Genomic DNA, 18,539 nt, shown 5'->3' with positions numbered 1-18,539 from the left:
TAACCTCAAAATGTGAATTACATGACCTATTTATAGCTTGACTAAGGCAGCCGAATAGCCTATCTAATCAGATCCTTATGCCTTAAGTTTCTTGAGGAAACTTCTTAGAAATTTCCTAGTTACATTCATGTGATAAAATTCTAAAAATTAACCTTCTAGAAAAGATGATTCGGCTGGCCCCTTTAATGGAGAAAATTCACATTCAATTAATGTTTTAAAAGAGCTTAATTGCTGCTATGGAGAAGAGAAATGGACAGCTTCAAAAATTATGCTTCTTTGGCCGAATAGGAGTAGCCTCCACATGAATTGGCTGCTGGAATTTATGAGGCACTCTTTGGCCATTGCTCTCCACGAAATTGACCCTTGGAGAAGCTCAAAAAAGCAACTAGAAGTCCATTGAGCTGCACGAAAAGTCAGCTGGAAACACAAGGCAGCTGCACTTTAAATGTCGTCCATGCATGTGCCCAAATACATGTTTCTTCTTTGTGAGCTTCCTTTGCCATTAAGCTAGCTGATTCATCTGAAAAAAAACATCAAATAAATGTGGTTAAGACATGTTTAATACTCATGAAATCAGCAGCTGGACATATTAAAATTCTGCACATTAATTCGGCTAAGACAAATTAATTAGCAGCCACTAATAAATTTGTCTTAGTCAAGACACATTAAAACTTTGTAATTAAACTAACACATTTAATTTATGACTTAATATGGACATATTAAAGGTATGTACTAATTAAAACATATTTAATAAGCTGAATTAAAAATGTCCAGATTAAGACACATTTATTTAATTAAATGATTTGAGTGATTCTAAACTAACACAACTAATTTAATTTATTCAAAATGAATATAATCAGCTCCTTGAACCAGTTAAGTGCCGAATTGAGCTAAATTGAGCTGACACAAGCTAAAATCAGCTTGTAAGAAATTGTGAATCAAGCTAGTTGAGCTGGGCATTTTATGGGCAATCAACCCATCACTCCACAATCGAGCAATATAGCTTGCTACAGCATCTTGGAACTTCTTGGCACGTGCTCGAGTAATTGGCCCCAAAGGCAACTCCATGGATTCAGCACCTATCTTCATGGGCGAGCTCATATCAATTTCTTTTCTCAATACTTCCAAAACAGATTTTAAATGTAAAACATGTTCATCCAAATTTTTACTATAGATCAATATATCGTCGAAGTATACTACACAAAATCTACCAATAAAAGGTCTTAAAACGTGATTCATAAGCCTCATGAATGTGCTTGGGGCGTTCGTTAAGCCAAATGGCATAACGAGCCATTCGTAAAGCCCATGCTTCGTTTTGAACGCAGTCTTCCACTCATCTCCCTCACGCATCCGTATTTGGTGATAACCGCTCTTAAGGTCGATTTTTGAAAATAAACTCGCGCCACTTAGCTCGTCAAGCATATCATCCAATCGTGGTATAGGATGACGATACTTGATAGTTATTTTGTTTATAGCACGGCGATCCGCACATCCTCCACGTTCCATCCTTCTTGAACTAGTAAAACAGTACGGCACATGGACTAAGGCTTTCACGCACATAGCCCTTTTCAAGGAGTTCATTTACTTGCTTTTGTAATTCTTTCGTCTCTTCAGGATTGCTCCGGTAAGTAGGTCGGTTTGGAATTGCGGCTCCCGGCACAAGATCGATTTGGTGTTCAATTCCATGAATAGGTGGTAACCCACTCGGGATTTCTTCCGGGAATACGTCTTGAAATTCCTGCAACACAGACAAAACAGAAGAAGGCAATTTGTCATCAAATTCGTTAGTGCCAAGCAAGCTCTCCTTGTACAAAAGAACCAACAATGGTTGTTTCAATAACATCAATTTTCGAACTTCCCTCTCTTTTACAAACAAATTCTTTTTTTCACTCTCATCACTAATTTCTTTTTCGTTTGAATCACTCTCTCTTTTTTTATCACTCATCTTTTTGTTTTTCTTCTTTTCAATCTTTTGCTCTCTCTCATTTTCTTTTGATTTTTCAATTGAATTCCTCATTTTGAGCTGATCCTCGTAAACTTGTTTCGGTGATAACGGAGCTAGAGTCACCATTCGTCCCATATGTTTGAAAGAGAACCGATTGGTGTATCCATCATGGATTGCTCGCTTGTCGAATTGCCACGGGCGTCCCAAAAGAAGATGCCCCGCATGCATCGGTACAACGTCACACAATACTTCATCTTGATATTTTCCAATTGTGAACGAGATAAGGACTTGCTTTGTTACCTTCAATTCTCCACCATCGTTAAGCCATTGGAGTTTATACGGATGGGGATGTTTGGTGGTGACCAATCCGAGTTTTTCCACCATCAATGTACTAGCCACATTTGTACAACTTCCCCCATCAATTATAACGCAACAAATCTTACCGTTCACTTGGCATCGCGTATGGAAGATGTTCTCGCGTTGTTGATCATTTTCGGCACCTTGCAAAGTAAGGCTTCTTTTCACAACCAAGATTTCTCAATTCTCTGCTTGTTCGACTTCTTCCTCTTCTTCGTTTGGTTCAACAGCCTCTTGCTCTTGTTCACCCTCGGACTCAATCTCTCCATCATCCCGAATGAACATCGCATTTCGGTTCGGACATTGACTTGCGATGTGGCCCCTTCCAAGGCATTTGAAGCATTTTATGTCTCGGGATCTATTTGGTTGAGCATCCATCTTTCCTTTACTCGATTCGGCAATCGGTTTGTTGAACTTGGTGGCACCACTTACTTCTTTATTCTGACTTGGCATATCACGTTTGTTGGTCCCTTGCCCCCACCTAGTCGTAGAAGAAGTATTAGGGAAAGAACGGAACGTACCTTTTCTTTTTAATTGTTTTTCAACCTTTATGGCCATATGGACCATATCAATGACCTCAACATAATGGTGTAGCTCCACAATATTTGCAATATCTCGGTTAAGGCCGGCGAGAAATCGAGCCATGGTGGCTTCTCGATCTTCCTCCACATCGGCGCGGATCATGGCCACTTCCATTTCCTTGTAGTAATCCTCCACGCTTCGTTGGCCTTGAGTTAAGCTTTGGAGCTTTTGATACAACTCCCGGTGATAGTAAGCAGGAATGAATCGCTTTCTCATTATGGCTTTCATTTTCGCCCATGTAGACACGGGACGTTCGCCATTGCGTCTTCGGCTCATCGTGAGTTGATCCCACCATATTATAGCGTAGTCAGAGAATTCTATAGCAGCTAACTTCACCTTCTTGCTTTCCGAGTAATTGTGGCACTCGAAAACTAACTCCACCTTCTTCTCCCATTTAAGATAAGCCTCGGGATCCGACCTTCCTAGAAAAGCAGGAATCACCATTTTAATGTTTTTTAAATCATCATCGGTCCTCTCTCGATCTCTTGGTCCCCGTGCTCGCTGGCCTTGTCACCTTGCACTTTGTCGCGAAGCTCGATCACTTTCAACGTCATTTGCTTCATATAGATCATTTGCATGTTGCCATGGACGTTCTCGCTCTCTTCTCGGAATAGGAGGGGTGTTCGCACGTTGGCTTCGTTCCTCCATTTGTTCCATTCGTTCATGAAGGGAATCGAATTGAGGTTGGAACAAACGAGAAATGATACGAGTCACAGAGGCCCAACCCAAATTCTTGAGGGCAAGGCCCAATAAGAAGATTCCAAGCCCAATCAAGAAATCCACCCATACTTAGTTGAAAATCAGGCCAAATTGTCAAAGTGGCCCAAGTTGTAAAGTTTTATTTTTATTTATTTATTTATTTATTTATTTATTTTACTTAGTTTAAATTTTTATATTCAGTCCAAGAGTCCCAAATAAAAGACCCTTGGCCGAATTTCCATATTAAAATAATTAGGAGTTTTTTTTTTAGTTTTAGTTTTAGTGTTCTAATTAAATTAGGATAACATTTGAAAGGCCTATTTATATGGCTTGGCCAGCCACCCTACATTACATTACAATTACATTGAAAATTTCAGATTTGATTTGAGTGAAAATTCTCTTTGAGTTCTCCAAGGATTTTCTCTTGAGTTTTCTTTAGAAGTTGTTTTAACAATCTTTTTGATTGTGGGAGCCATCTTCAACCTTCTTCTTGCCATCGATATTCTTTGGAGGGGAGATTAGAGCCGTTTGAAGGAATTTGTGAATTCTTTCGGGAATTCAAGGGTTCTTAGGACTTTTCTTTAATTCCTTCTTTGTTCAATTTATTTTCTTTATTATTGCTTGTGCCGATTCTTCTTCTAATTTTCTTTGCTGTTTTTGTTTGTGTTTCACCTTGATTAAACTCCAAGAACTCTTCGTTTAATCGATCCCTTTTATTGGCAGCAACTATTCGATCCAAAATCCCCAAAATTTAGGGTTCTTGCCATTTTTTATTTCTTCTTGTTGGGTGAAATTAGGTCTGGAATTTGGGCATTCTTGGCGATTCAAGTTATTGATGATTAGCACTCTTTCTTTACTTCCAAATTCGTTCAATTTCATTAATTTCTTTCTTTTCTTTTGTCGCCCAAATCCCTAATTTTCTATTAAAGATCCGATTGATTTAATTCGTTCTTTGTTTAGTGTTCTTGAGCAGTTCGACTTGTGGAGAATTGATCTTGGAGTTTGATTTTGTCTTCTTGAACTACGAAAACATCTATTCATTCGTTCTTTGTGTCTTCTTGTTCATTTAATTGAATTTGGGGATTTAATTCCGGATCGATTAGTTTAATCTTGTTCTTTGTTTTAATTTCAGATCTGTTCGTTTAGAGCTTTCGTAGGAGTTTCTCGTGACTTGGCAACTCGATCTTGGTCCGCGCGCCACCCCGTATCAAGAAATTTCTCGCACGATTGCTTGAACTTGTAGATCGGGCACTTCGCCTCCGGGAACGTTTCTCCTTGGTTGAAGATTAACTCCTCCACCAGCGGCATTCGAGGCTCCTCCACTTGTTGCTCGTCGTTCCGGGCTCCTTGACATGATGATTAAAATTAAGAAAATATCCTCACCACAAAAACCTCACAATTCACTCACAAGAAAAGAATTCACTCCTCTCGTGTTTCACTCTATTTTTGGCTTTTATCTTGATGTACTCTCTTGCCTTTTACCTCTCAAATCTGACTCTCGATATTCTAAAAAGCTACCTTAGACTTATCCCACTTGTGGGTCGGCTTCAAGGGCCTAAACAAAGGAATATGATATGGTTTAGGTAGGCTCGAAAGAAAAGAAAGGTTTGAAGATGTGGCGTATATATAAATTTTTTTTAAATAGCGTGAAATTTCACTAAGATGGATATAAAGGAGTGTAGAAAGTGATTTTGGGAAAATTTTTGTTGAAATGTTTCCAGACTCTTTTTTTTTTACGGATCTTTCACGTCTTTTCGTCCGCACCTAGACCGTATGCAATATTTTTTTTCAATTTTTTTTTCTTTTCAATTTTTTTTATTTTTTTTTGAAAACTACAATTTACGTACCTAAATTAACCAGCTCTGATACCAACTAATACGAGCTCGTTTCGTATGAAATAACGAGTCGTAATATTTCCCGATCAAAATTAGGTAGTGTCGGCCTTGAAATAAATTCAAGTCTTGGTGTTTAAAATTAAATGGCTTTGGGAAACAAGGGAGTTTGATGGAGTGTTGTTTGCTGGATATTTCAATGAAAACAAGTCGAACCCTTATTAGCAAATAAGGACCGGGGGCTTAAGGTTTCAAAGAAAGAAAGGATTTGGGATAAAACCGAGACCCTCTATTTAGCAAAATAGGAACCTACGGTATGAAGAACGCCACACCAATGGTGATAAGTTCGAAACAAAGTCAAATTGACGCCACTTGTTGAAGATAAGTCAATTTGAGCTTTGGAGAATAAAGAGAGTGAATTGCCTCACTAAAACGATATTTCATTCAGAAATTTGTCAAAAGTCCTTTTACAAGAAATTCAACAACTATTTATAGCCTTTCTACTAGTAACCGAATGGACAAATTCAAGACTTAGTTTCTAAGTAAACAATGAACTAAAATTCAGCATGAATGCAAAATTATTAGCCCATGTAGATTCGGCTGAATGAGAGCTCCAATGGTCATCTTCTAGATGGGCAAATGCACCTTGAACATCTTGGATGTGCATGAATAGGCTAGGTTCGTTCAATGAACATAATGGGGTCATTCATGAAGCAACTATTGCTGAAAAATTACCAGCATTAATTGGCAATTTGAACAGCCATTTAGAAGTGTGAACGGATGGTTTTGAAAGGCCATGAGGTGTGAACATGGCTGAACCGATCAGCCATAGTGTGAACAGCCTTTATACTTCCTTGAGAAGAGAATCGGCCAATCTTGAAAGGATGAAAAGCTTGGTCACTTTGGCCGAATAGTTGCCTTGAAAAACTCCAAAAATTAATCACTTTAATGCATTAAATCACTGCACATGCATCTTCAAATTCATTGAATCTCCATGCATGAATCGCCTAATTCATCTTCAAATTAATTTGCACCTAAAACACACATGAACTTAATTAATTTCAAGCAAATTCAAATGAACTAAATTAAAGTATAATGTGAACATCCTAAATAACATTGAGACAACTTAAATATTAACAAATCATAACACATAAATTGGCTAGACAAATTTAAAACATGTAATAATTTAGACAAACTAAATGACATCAAGACATCTTTAATTTAACTAAATCAAGACATATTAAACACTTAAATTAATTAAGACATATTTAAAAGCTGTAATGAAACTTATTTAAATGTTTATTTAAATGGTCTAAATTCCACATCAAATTAATTAGCTAGAACGAAATTCACTTCAAAGAAGTTGAATATGTTCACTGCTTTTAAACTCCTTGCTATCATTTTCCTCAACCTGTTCCACCATTGCTAAAATAGCATCTTTGAATCGTTTAGCTCTAGCTCGCGTTATTGGACCAATGGGCAGCTTGATGGCTTCTTGTTCGTTCTCCATTTGGTTCGTAGGCAAGCTCACATCAGCATGCATGGGAACAACATCGCATATTACTTCATCCTCATACTTCCCTATGGAGAAAGGAATCCGCACTTGTTTGACCACCTTTATTTCTCCACCGTCATTTAGCCACTGCAACTTGTAGGAACGTGGATGTTTAATAGTAGATAATTGAAGTTTTTCTACCAACAAGGTACTTGCCACGTTGGTACAGCTACCGCCATCAATAATAAGGCTGCAAACCTTGCCTTGGATGTGGCAACGCGTGTGAAAAAGGTTTTCACGTTGTGGCTCTTCATGGGTAATTGAGCACTCAAGCTTCTTTTAACAACAAGTGCTTCTCCATCCACAGCAAATTCTAACTCTTCTTCATCATCCTCTTTTGGCAAGTTTGGTTCACCTTCCGATTCTGACTCAGATTCTATGTCACCATTGGCCATCAACATAATAGTTCTTTTATTTGGACATTGATTAGCAAAGTGACCTCTTCCTAGGCACTTAAAGCACTTTACATCCTGTGCCCTATTTTGAACAACTTCATTTTTGCCTTTACTAGTATCTCCAGTTTGCGTATTGGCTTTTGTTTGGATGGGGGTCTCCTTAGAACGCACGAAAGGCTCCCTTTTGTTTGACATTTGCCCCCACTTGGTTGGAGCACCTGATTGGATACCCCGAAAAGGAACCTTCTTCTTTAGCTGGCGCTCAATCTTGATAGCCATGTGAACCATGTCCACAAGTTCCACATAATGTTGTAATTCTACTATATTGGCTATCTCTCGGTTAAGCCCGGCTAAGAATCGAGCCATGGTGGCCTCTCGATCTTCTTCTATGTTAGCTCGGATCATTACGATCTCCATCTCTTTATAGTAGTCCTCTACACTCTTGCTACCTTGAGTTAGGCTTTGTAGCTTTTGGAACAAGTCCCTATGATAATGAGCGAAACAAACCTCCTTCAGATAATCGCTTTCATCTCGCCCAACTATTGATAGCGCGCTCACCATTCCTTCTTCGGGTGGTAGTGAGTTGGTCCCACCAAATGCTTGCATAGTCAGAAAACTCTATCGCCGCCAACTTGACTTTCTTACTTTCTGAGTAGTTATGACACTCAAAAATAAGGTCCACCTTCCTTTCCCAATCCAGGTAGACTTCTGGATCAGTTCTTCCTTGAAAAGGTGGAATAGACAACTTGATGTTGTTTAAGTTATCATCCACTCGATCTCGGACACGATGGGGACGGTGTCTACGATCTCGCGGCCGTTCTTCTAAATTAGACTCCTGGTCACTTGTTTGAATTTGGTGATCATAGAAAGCATTTCGTTGGGCCCTAATTGGCTCTCGGCCTTGCCTTAATTCAAGAGGAGATTGGCCACGTTGTGAACGTTTTTCTACTTGCTCAAGCCTTTCATGAATTGGCTCAAGTTCTTCTCGCAATATTCTTTGCATTTCTCTTATTATTGCTTGCACTTGGAGATTTGGAGGGGCACCTCCCATATTTTTTCCTTCTCGTATTGGACTTTGGGACATTTTTTTTTGTTTCACACTCTTTCAAAGACCTCACAATTCGCTCCAAAGAAATTTTCACTCAATTGGCTTTTACTCACTCTTATAAGCTCACCACTCGTGCCTTTTTCCTCTCTAGTTTTCACTCGAGTTTCTTAAGCAAATTTCCCGTTACTTTATCAACATAGAAATGTAGCAATCGGTCTTTTAAAAGATGAAGGGTTTGGAAAGGGGAAAAGTCAGAGGGTATTTTGGTATTTTTTTTGTCTTCTCAGGATTGACTCAAAATGATGTTTACAGAATTCTGGGAGGGTTTTGAGGTTTTTGGGGTGCAGGGGTAAAATTGGAATTTTGGTCAAAATTTTTTTTGATAGCGTCAAATTTCACCCGAAAGGGTATTGGAGGGTATAGATGATGATTTTGGAAAAATTTCTATTGATGGGTCTCCAGACTTTTTTTTTTGCGGATACTACACGTTTTTTTTCGTCCGCACCAAGACCGTATACAATTTTTTTCTTTTCTTTTCAAATTTTCTTTTTTTTACAAAAACAATAAATAAATAAATAAATAAAAACTAACTCACGTTGATTTCCTGACTTAGCGACTGGCTCTGAATACCACCTGATACGAATAAGGCCGTTGGCTGGACAAGGTGTTCGATAAGTAATTGATCGTTGCTAAGGGAAATGAGAAACTGGACTAAGTTGGGCGAGTTAGATTGAAATTGGTGAGGATAGTTCGATTCGGATTACGACCCACTAACCAACAAAGAGTTAGGAACCGCAATATCAAGGATAGTTAACAATCGGATTGACGCCACAAACAAAGTGTTGATAAGTCAACTCGAATTTGTAAAAGAAAGAAGAGTGAAAACTCTTTAATAATCTCACTTAGATAAAAATTCATTAACCTTAAAATGTCCTATTACAAAGCCTTATATAGGCACCCAAAATGACCATTCGGTTTTGGAATCTAATTGGTCACACTAGACATAAATCTGTTCACACACAACATTAAATTAGGTGCCTGAATGTGATGGATTCATGCATGGCCGAAAATGTCCTTTGATGAGTACATGAACACTTAGCCTTGAAGAAAACTCTTGGTTCATTGCATTGGCAGATTCTTTGTGCCAAATTTATCACTAAACTCCCCCCTTGGACGTACATGCATTTTGGACAAACATGCATCTTACGAACGGTCACATTAAGCCCCCTTGGTGTGCATGAATCTTTAAGGCTCCATGAATGCAAGATTTATCCTCTCCATTGCCCCAAAAACGTGCATGTATCCTTTGGTATTTAATCCTTCACGAATGGACACCTTCATGCCCCCTTGTTAGCTTCAAAGGTTGTTTACATGCATCTCATTCATGGCTTGTCTCTTGAATATTTTGGAAGTATTTAATTAGCTTCTTTAAGACACCTATTAGGAAACATTAAACGACTTATTAAGACACATTAAACCTACCAATAATGCTGTAGTAAAATAGACATATTCAATGACTAGTTTTAAGACATAATTATCATGCAAGAAAGTAGTTAATATAACCAATAACTAATCTAAGAACATCCAGAATTAAAATATGGACTAAGAGAATTGAATAACGCCAAATTGAGCTGTGGGAAAAACATAAATAAATAAATAATGGTATCATATTAAACTCCCTCAAGGTTCTTGGACCAAAAGATGAATTGGGCCTGAATTTTGGGTAACATTTAAGCATTCGTTCCATGCTTGATTCACCAGACCCGAAAGGGCTTCCTTGAGTTTCTTTGCCCGTGAACGAGTAATTGGACCCAAGGGAATCATCAAATCTTCATCCTCACTAGCTTGTATGTCTTTGCTAAGCTGGCTCGTACCAAACACCTAGCACTTGAATTTCCATTATCTTCCTTGAATGTGGATAAACATAATGTCGAAAACTTCATCTTTGTAAAAGCTCCATGCCAAAAAGTGGTTGATTTTCCTTCATCGATTAGTGTTGTAATCTCAAATGGTCGTGAGACGAGCTTTTCCAAAACAAATTTTTGCGTTGACAAGTTTAAAGGTGAAGTCGTGTTTAATCGGCAAATGCAAAACTCGATTCTGCATAACAACGAAATCTCATTTAAACATCTCAAGTTGATTAATTGTGGTGATTACGTGAATCCTTTACTTCTTTGTTTGAAATCCTTGAGTTTTTGGAAATTTAGTTTGAAAGAAGTAAAGAGATTTGAACGTTTGATTTTGTGGACACAAAAATTCTTTTGGGTTGACAAGTTTGGTTTAATGAACTCTTTGCTACTCTTTGGCATAAATAATCAAAATCAAGTTTTTACACCCGGAATCTATTTTAGTATATTTTTTGGGAAATTCAAGCATGACCAATTGTGTGCGAACAACTTCTATTGTTTTGACGCTTGGTTGTTGAATAAGGAAAAGAGGTATGATAAATTTGATTTCAATTCAATCCTTAGTCTATTTCTGTGGTTGTACACGAAGTCGTATTTCATTTCGACAAGGTTAATTCCACCGGGAGCTTGATTGCATTACAAGTCCAAGGAGAGAAGATTTATGATGATCGATTTAAGGTAAAATGATCCTTGTTTTCCATTCTTGAGGTGAACAAGGTATGACTTATGAGAACTTTAAAATCTCTCTGCCCTATTCGGTTGGAAATAAATATCTTTTTGAAGAATTGGTTTTTGCAAAGTATTTCAATCGTGAAGTGTTTAATTGTTCAGCTTTATTTGAAAGTGATTTATCTATTTTGATTGATGCTGATAATGCGAATTTGGAAGAACCCTTCGTTCAATTTCCATTGCCAAGTTTTACTGGGCGAGATTTCCATTCATTTGTTTGTGATGAAAGGATTATGCTGATGGTGTCTTCATTTCGTTTGAAATATGTTGGTAAGACTTTATTGTTGATAAATTTGTTGGTGAATCAATAGGCAAACGTCCACTACAAGTTTCAATCGAACAAGAGCATGAATCCAATGTTTTTTTATTTACCAGATAATGTAGAAAATGTGTGGTCGTTGAATTGTTTGAAAGCTTACTATGTTTGAACGAAGAAATTTGGAAAAGATTCAAGGCAAATGAACGTTTTAACATACCTGATTTTGTGAGCCTATCCATTCCATGCTATCGTAAAGGGTTGTATAAGGACAAACTTTTTATGAGGGACAAGAAGCTCGACTTGAGGACAAGTCGCTTCGAAGAAGGGGGGATGATACGACCCCACCCTGAAAACATTTTCGATTCAGCTCATTCGAGCTCAATTCAGCTCATTGAGCTCGTTATTAGCTCACTAGCTCATTTAATTTAATTTGCTGGAATAAATTAATTAGTTGAGTTAGTTATTTTAGCTTAAATAATTACTAAGTATTTAATTAAGAAATCTGGACATTTTAATTATGTTTGTTTAATGCATGTTTAATTTGTTTTAATTATTACATAGCATAAATGTGTTTGTCTTATTACAGTTAATTAATGTGTCTTATTGTTGATTTATTATGCCTAAGTCATTATTTAATGTTCAAATAGAATTTAATTAACTTGTCTAGGCTACTGAATTAAATGTGTCTAAATGTTGGCCGAATTTAATGTGCAGCAAAACATCTATTAAGTGATACGATCTCGGTTTAGTAGTTGAACCCGAGTCGTTTAGTTCCCGATCGTAAACGTAGAAGTGTATTAGAAAAGAAGAAGAGAAAATGTAATTAAGTTCAAAGAGGTAAGGTAGGTTCGTTCAAAGTAGGTTGTGGAATTTGGTTTAAGTCTAAATGGTATGATTAGGTTGGTTGAGTTCGGTTTAGGAATAATTCACGAATGGTCTTTAGTTTTGGTGCGATTTGGTATTCGAAAAATGGTACGAAATGGTATGGGATTTGGTACGAAATGGTAATGGTTCAAAAAGGTCAAGAAAGAACCAACACTAAAAAGAGTGTCGACCCGAAACTTATAGGACCTAAATGAATGGGAATTGGGGTGATAAGGACCTTGACCCAATACTTAGGAAAGTATGAACCAAAGGTATCAATGGTGAACGCCACACTCGGGTTGGGGAGTGATAAGTTCGAAAGAAAGACTCGGAAAGACGCCACTAGAAGCTAGATAAGTCTTACGGGTCTCGAACGAAATTTGAGAGAAAATGCCTCACAAATTTGGCAGCAATTCGTTACTTAAAAATCAAAAGTCCTTTACAAAGTAAAAATTCAGCTATTTATAATAATCTCCTAAGCTAGCCGAATGGTCTCTTTCAATCCTTAAGGAGTAAGCAAATGAACCACTTGAATGTGCTAGCTAGATTAATTTGAACTTGACAAGCTTCTAGAACTCCCATTGAACCTTGGTCACTTTGAATGGTGCATGAAGGAGTTAGATTCGCCAATGTACATAAATGAGCTTATTTAAGTTGTATCTTTTCTTTGAAAAGTGACCAGCCATTAAGAGGATTTGAATGGCCAAATGAAGTGTGAACACTTGGTTTCAAAGAGTCCTTGTGTGTGAACATTCCAAACCGAAAAAGCCAAGAGTGTGAACTTCATGTGTGAGCGGCAATATGCTGGTTCTTGAATCATTTAAAATCAGCTGAACATTCCTCATGCATGTAACGCCACATTCATTGAACCTATGATGCATGCACCTAGCTTAAATGCTTCCATCCACATTCGGCCAACCTACACAACATGAACAAATGAATTTAGTTGATCATTATTCAGCTGAATCATATTAAAAACGAAATTTAGACAACATTAATCCAAATAATTAAAACAAAACTCAATTAATTAAACTAAGTCTAATTAATTCGGTTTGGACAAGACACATTAAAAACATGTATTAAGACTTATATATAAGTGTGTAGGAAATTAATTTGACTTAATAACATGTAGGAAAAACACAATTAATCATGCATAATTAAATCCGACCAGATTTTAGACAAATTAAATAGCAAAAATTATTTGAGCTGAATTTGCAAGTTTTGAGCTAAATTGAGCTGATTTGAGCTCATTGAGCTTGAAAGGAGCTGGAAACGAGCTAAATGAAGCTCCACAAAATAAGATTGAGCTACGTCCAGCTTGCAAACACAACGAGCCTCGCTTGTAGGCTGAAGCAATGGCCGTTCCCAAGGGCGGGTCGTATCATTAAGTGAGATGTCTAGCATGCAAGGAACGGCATTTAAAGGGAAGTTGGCTGCTGCATTTTTCCTAAACAGCCGAATTTAATATGCCTTGTTGACCAAATTTTGTTTTGCCTTAAACTTGAGTTAATGGCTGATTAAATGTGTGCAGGTGCATGGATATGGGGACGAATTTAAAGAACAATTTATTGTGCAGGTTTATGCTAGTCGCTAAATTTAATGTGTCTACAATAGATTTAATTTCTTTGAATCAATGGTTTAATAGCAAAGGAAGCATTTAAAGAGTGCTGACTTCTCCTTTAGAAGCATGCATGAACGACATTAAAGGAAGCATGCATTGTGTTTCTAGACATCCATTTTCGTGCATAGCAAAGGACTCATTAAGGGTCTGATTCCTATTTCCTATGAGCCTTTTCGTGAAGATCAATGGCTCTTGAATTTTGATGCATGCTTGGACGACATTAAATTGGTTGCTGCATTCTTCTCCCTATGCATGGGACGGCATTAAAATCCCTCTTCTCCATGTGCTATTTCGGTCCCTTCAATAGAGCCATTAATGTGCCGTCTCAATTAAGAGAATGCATGAGCAGCAAATTAAAACCTGCATTTAAGCTGCCGTTTGAGCTCATCTAGGAGCCTTTTTCGTGGAAACAAAAGAGCATGGCTGCTAACATTGAATTCGGTAGCCCTTTTCCTTTTTCCCAAGCAACCCTTTGTGCATGCATTAATGTGCAGCCACCACCATTATTCCAAGTGCATGGATAGGAGCTTGATCAACTTACTTCCTAGCTAAGGTTGAATGAACGGATTTAAGAAGCCAATATTGGCTGTTCGGTTGAAGTAAAGAGTTTAAGCATTTATTCAACATTCTAGAACAACATTAAGGGCTGATTTGTGGCCATTCGTTTTACCTTTTTTTTGTCTATAAATACCTTGGTTATAGCTTTGTAAAGGTTAGACAATATACTTTTGAATTATATATGAATTCTGATTATTTTGTGAGTTTATTTTCAACTCTCATTGTTCTCCAAAGACTCGTCTGACTTATCAAGCAACCCTTGTGGCGTCAACCCGTCTTCTATTCTGAACTTATCACTTTGCACCCAAAGTGTGGCGTTCAAATTATACCGAGGTTCCTATCATCTTTGATAGCGGGTCGAAGGTTCTATTTTATTCATTTTCCATCCATACACCATTTAGCCTATCTAAGTATTCCTATAAGTGTCGGGTTAACACACTTATATTGTGTTGGTTCAACTTGAATACTTGGATTTCATTCACATATCAACCTCAATACATTCCATCACCCCTTTTTGAACTAATTCAAGCCTTTATCTCTTGTTTCTTAACCTTCGACAAACCTTAATATTACTCCAATTCACGATCGGGCACATCAATGACTCGGTTTAATCAACGAGGCCGGGCCGCATGATTTCCCCTCTATTGAGCTCACACACTCAAGCCTTTTTCCGCTCGTATCTTCTCTTGTGATTTCGTATAAAACTCCGTAAAACTTAATCTTCTAGTTTAGGGGTCGGTTTCAAAAGTGTTGCAAAGGAAAATATGTAAAGGATGTAGGGTAGGCTGAAAGAACGGTTTGTTGGCTATTAAATGTGGCGTAAGTGAATGGAAATGGAAAAGAAATATTGATCGGGAATGACTAGAATGCAATGAATCGAAAAACAATTTTTTTTAATAGCGTGAAATTTCACCAAGAGGGATATTAAAGAGTGCAGAATGTGATTTTGGAAAATTTTTTGTTGATGTCTCTCCAGACTCTTTTTTTTACGGATCTTTCACATTCTTTTCGTCCGCACCTAGACCGTATACAATTTTTTTCAATTAATTTTTTTTATTTTTTTTCGATTTTTTTTCAATTTTTTTCACGAATCTACTTACTCCGGCTCTTCTCGAACGTTCGTTCTTCTCGTTTTAACCAGCTCTGATACCAGATGATACGTCCCGGCCTCGTTGATTATTCAGAGTCGTATAATTGCCCGATCATTAAAACAAAGAAGAATCGTTGGAGTTTGAATTGAAGTTGGATATAGGCTAAAAAGGGCTTATGGGTGTCAAGGGATAGGTTTATGAAAGAAGGCTAATTATTTGTATGAGGTTTGGCTATGAAAGAAAAGGAAACTCTGTGTTTGGATTTAAAATGGTGATACGATCCGGCCCGGGTTAATCGAGTCATTTCACGTAATTGCCCGATCGTCGACGAGGAATAGTTGAGTTATCGGAAATAGGATGAAATAAGGCTAAAGACGCGGAAGCTTTCAAATGGTTTTAAAGGTTGGCTAAGGTGATGGTAAATTTATAAGGGTAGTAGGCTCGATTTAAGGATAAAAATAAGAAAAATGGAAGTTGGATAAATGAAGGCTCGGTTTTGTAAAAAGATATTATAGTTGGGTAAAATCTAGGATAGTCGGTGGAATGGATAAATGAGCTTAAACACCAGAAACGATTCAACACTAAAAAGTGTCACCCCGATTTCTATTCTATTCAAGGTGGGATTGCGGAATTGTAGAAGGGTTGAACGCCACACCAAAGCAAGGTGATAAGTTCAAAAGAGAACGATAGATGCCACTAGCACGCTAGATAAGTCAGTTCGAAACTCGTACGAATTTAGAGAGGAGAAAACTCACTCTTTGAACAAAGTTCATTCAAATGATCAAAAGTCAAAAGTTCTTTTACAATGAAAATGAACAACTATTTATAGTGTTCAGCTAGGTAGCTGAATGGCCAAAACAAAGACTTAATGTCTAAGTAATTAATTAGGCTAGAAAATGCTAGAAAATTTTGGAAATAAAAACTAAATTGCTGGAGCTAAATTTAGCTGAATTTGAAGCTCAAGGGACGATTTCTAGAAGAGCAAATGCACTTAGAGAAATGGCAGCAGCTAGGTTCAGCCAATTGAGCTTAAATGAGCTCATTAAAATGTAAATCTTGGCTGAAAAGAGACCAGCATTAAAGGTGAACGTGAACAGCCTTGAAGGTGTGAAAAAAGAGTTGGAAAAAGTCTTTGGAAGTGTGAACAATGATCAGCCAAATGGTCCTTGGTGTGAACTCCAAATGTGAACGCATAGGTGCTGTTTTGGGAAGTGCATCGGCCAGCTTTTGGAGAATAAATTTAGTTGCTCTTCTTGGCTGAATAAACACCTTGAATTATCATAAAATGAGCCATATCCATGAATCCAACCATTCATGTATTCAGCCATTCATGTATACGCCCATACGTTGTATTGAACCATTCATGCACTTGGACTTTAATGCTCCTTCATGCATTCAGCCATCCTACAAGAAAAACATGAACTAAATTAAGTGCAAATGTATATTTGGCTGAACTAAATGGTATTAAGACAAATTAAATACAATCCAACCACCTAATTAAATTCGGCTAACACAACATAATTATAACATGTAATAAGCTGACAAGTAATTAAGAGCTGTAACTAAATTAACTAATTAACTTAAATAATTAATTTATTCCAACAAATAAAATTAATTTAGCTAAAGAGCTAATAATGAGCTGAATTGAATTTAAACCAAGCTCAAACGAGCTGAATTAAGCTCATGTGAGCTAAAATAAAATTCGGTGAGCTGAACCAAGCTAAAATCAAGGGCGTCCTTGGCCAGGGTCGTATCAAATGGTAACTTGAGAACAAGAGTGAACCAATACTTCGTGATACGAACTAAGACTTAGCCAAAGAAAGAACCCAGACTAAAAAGTCAGACCCGTTTCTTATGTTGGCAAGGATTGCAAAGAAATTGGAAAGAGGGGGTGGTGGTGTTAAGGAACGTGACCCGTTACCTCTGGGAGGTAAGAACCAACGTTATCAAGATGGAAGTAGACTTGGAAGACGCCACAAGCTAGCTTGATAAGTCTCACAAAGCCAGAATAAGAACAAAGGAAGAACTTTAATTCTCACAATATAAATTGTTCATTAACCTTAAACAGTCCAAATGGCTGAAAATATATAGGCCAAGATGAGTACATGAATGGTCAAAACGTCTTAAAGATGATACATGGATAGCTTGGACATTAATGGCTTCTAGAAGGACCTTTGATGAACCCAAGAAGACAACTTGAAGCTTGATGTTCATCCATGCACCTTGGAGTAGCTTAATGGCCAAAAGACTTGATTTTAATGCCTTGGACGGATGGATGCTTTGTATGGCCGAATGGTCACAATTCCAAAGGTCAAATTCGGCCATGAAAGACTTTGTATCATGAATGGTCACCTAGAAACTCGAATGGGCTCATAGGATTCATGGAATGTAATTATGGAAGAACATGCACCACCTTGAATGTTCCTTGAGTACTTTGTATGATTCGGCCCTTGTGCTGTCCACTTGAATGGTCATCTTGGAAATGCATGAATGGGTGATTATGATGGTGGCCGAATGGTCACATACTCCCCCCTTGCAACCGTCCACTTTAAAGCTTTCCTAGGACACATTAAAACCCAAATTAGTTCACAATCTAGGATAAATTAAACACATGAAATCTATGTAATAGTGAAGGCATATTAACACCTTATTAAATATATAATGAAAACACATTTAAAACATACTAATAAATATGTAATAACCTAAACATGCTTATGACTTAATTTAAAATATAGAAACACTAAATACTTTAATTAATTAGGCCCAAAACAATCAACAAAAAAAACGAATTTAAATAGGCCCAAAATACCAAAACGGATTTAAGTTTTAATTATCACTAAGAATAAATTATATGGGCTTAAAACTTCTTCTCCTTGGGCCTTTGCTTCACATTCGGCCCAAGCTTGTGAAAGAAGTATTGCCAAGGCCTGCTTGAGTTTTTGGGCTCTAGAACGGGTTATTGGGCTCGTAGGAAGAGGGAAGATGGCTTGGACATCATCTTGGGCTTGCGAGCTCTCAAAGGCCTCCCTTGGGTTTGGGTTCGTATCATTCCCCCCTTTTTGGAAGCGATTTGTCCCCAAATCGACATCTGCATCAA

Source organism: Gossypium raimondii, chromosome 9 (assembly GCF_025698545.1).
Source record: "Gossypium raimondii isolate GPD5lz chromosome 9, ASM2569854v1, whole genome shotgun sequence".
NCBI lineage: Eukaryota > Viridiplantae > Streptophyta > Magnoliopsida > Malvales > Malvaceae > Gossypium > Gossypium raimondii.
This window is presented reverse-complemented; position numbering follows the sequence as displayed.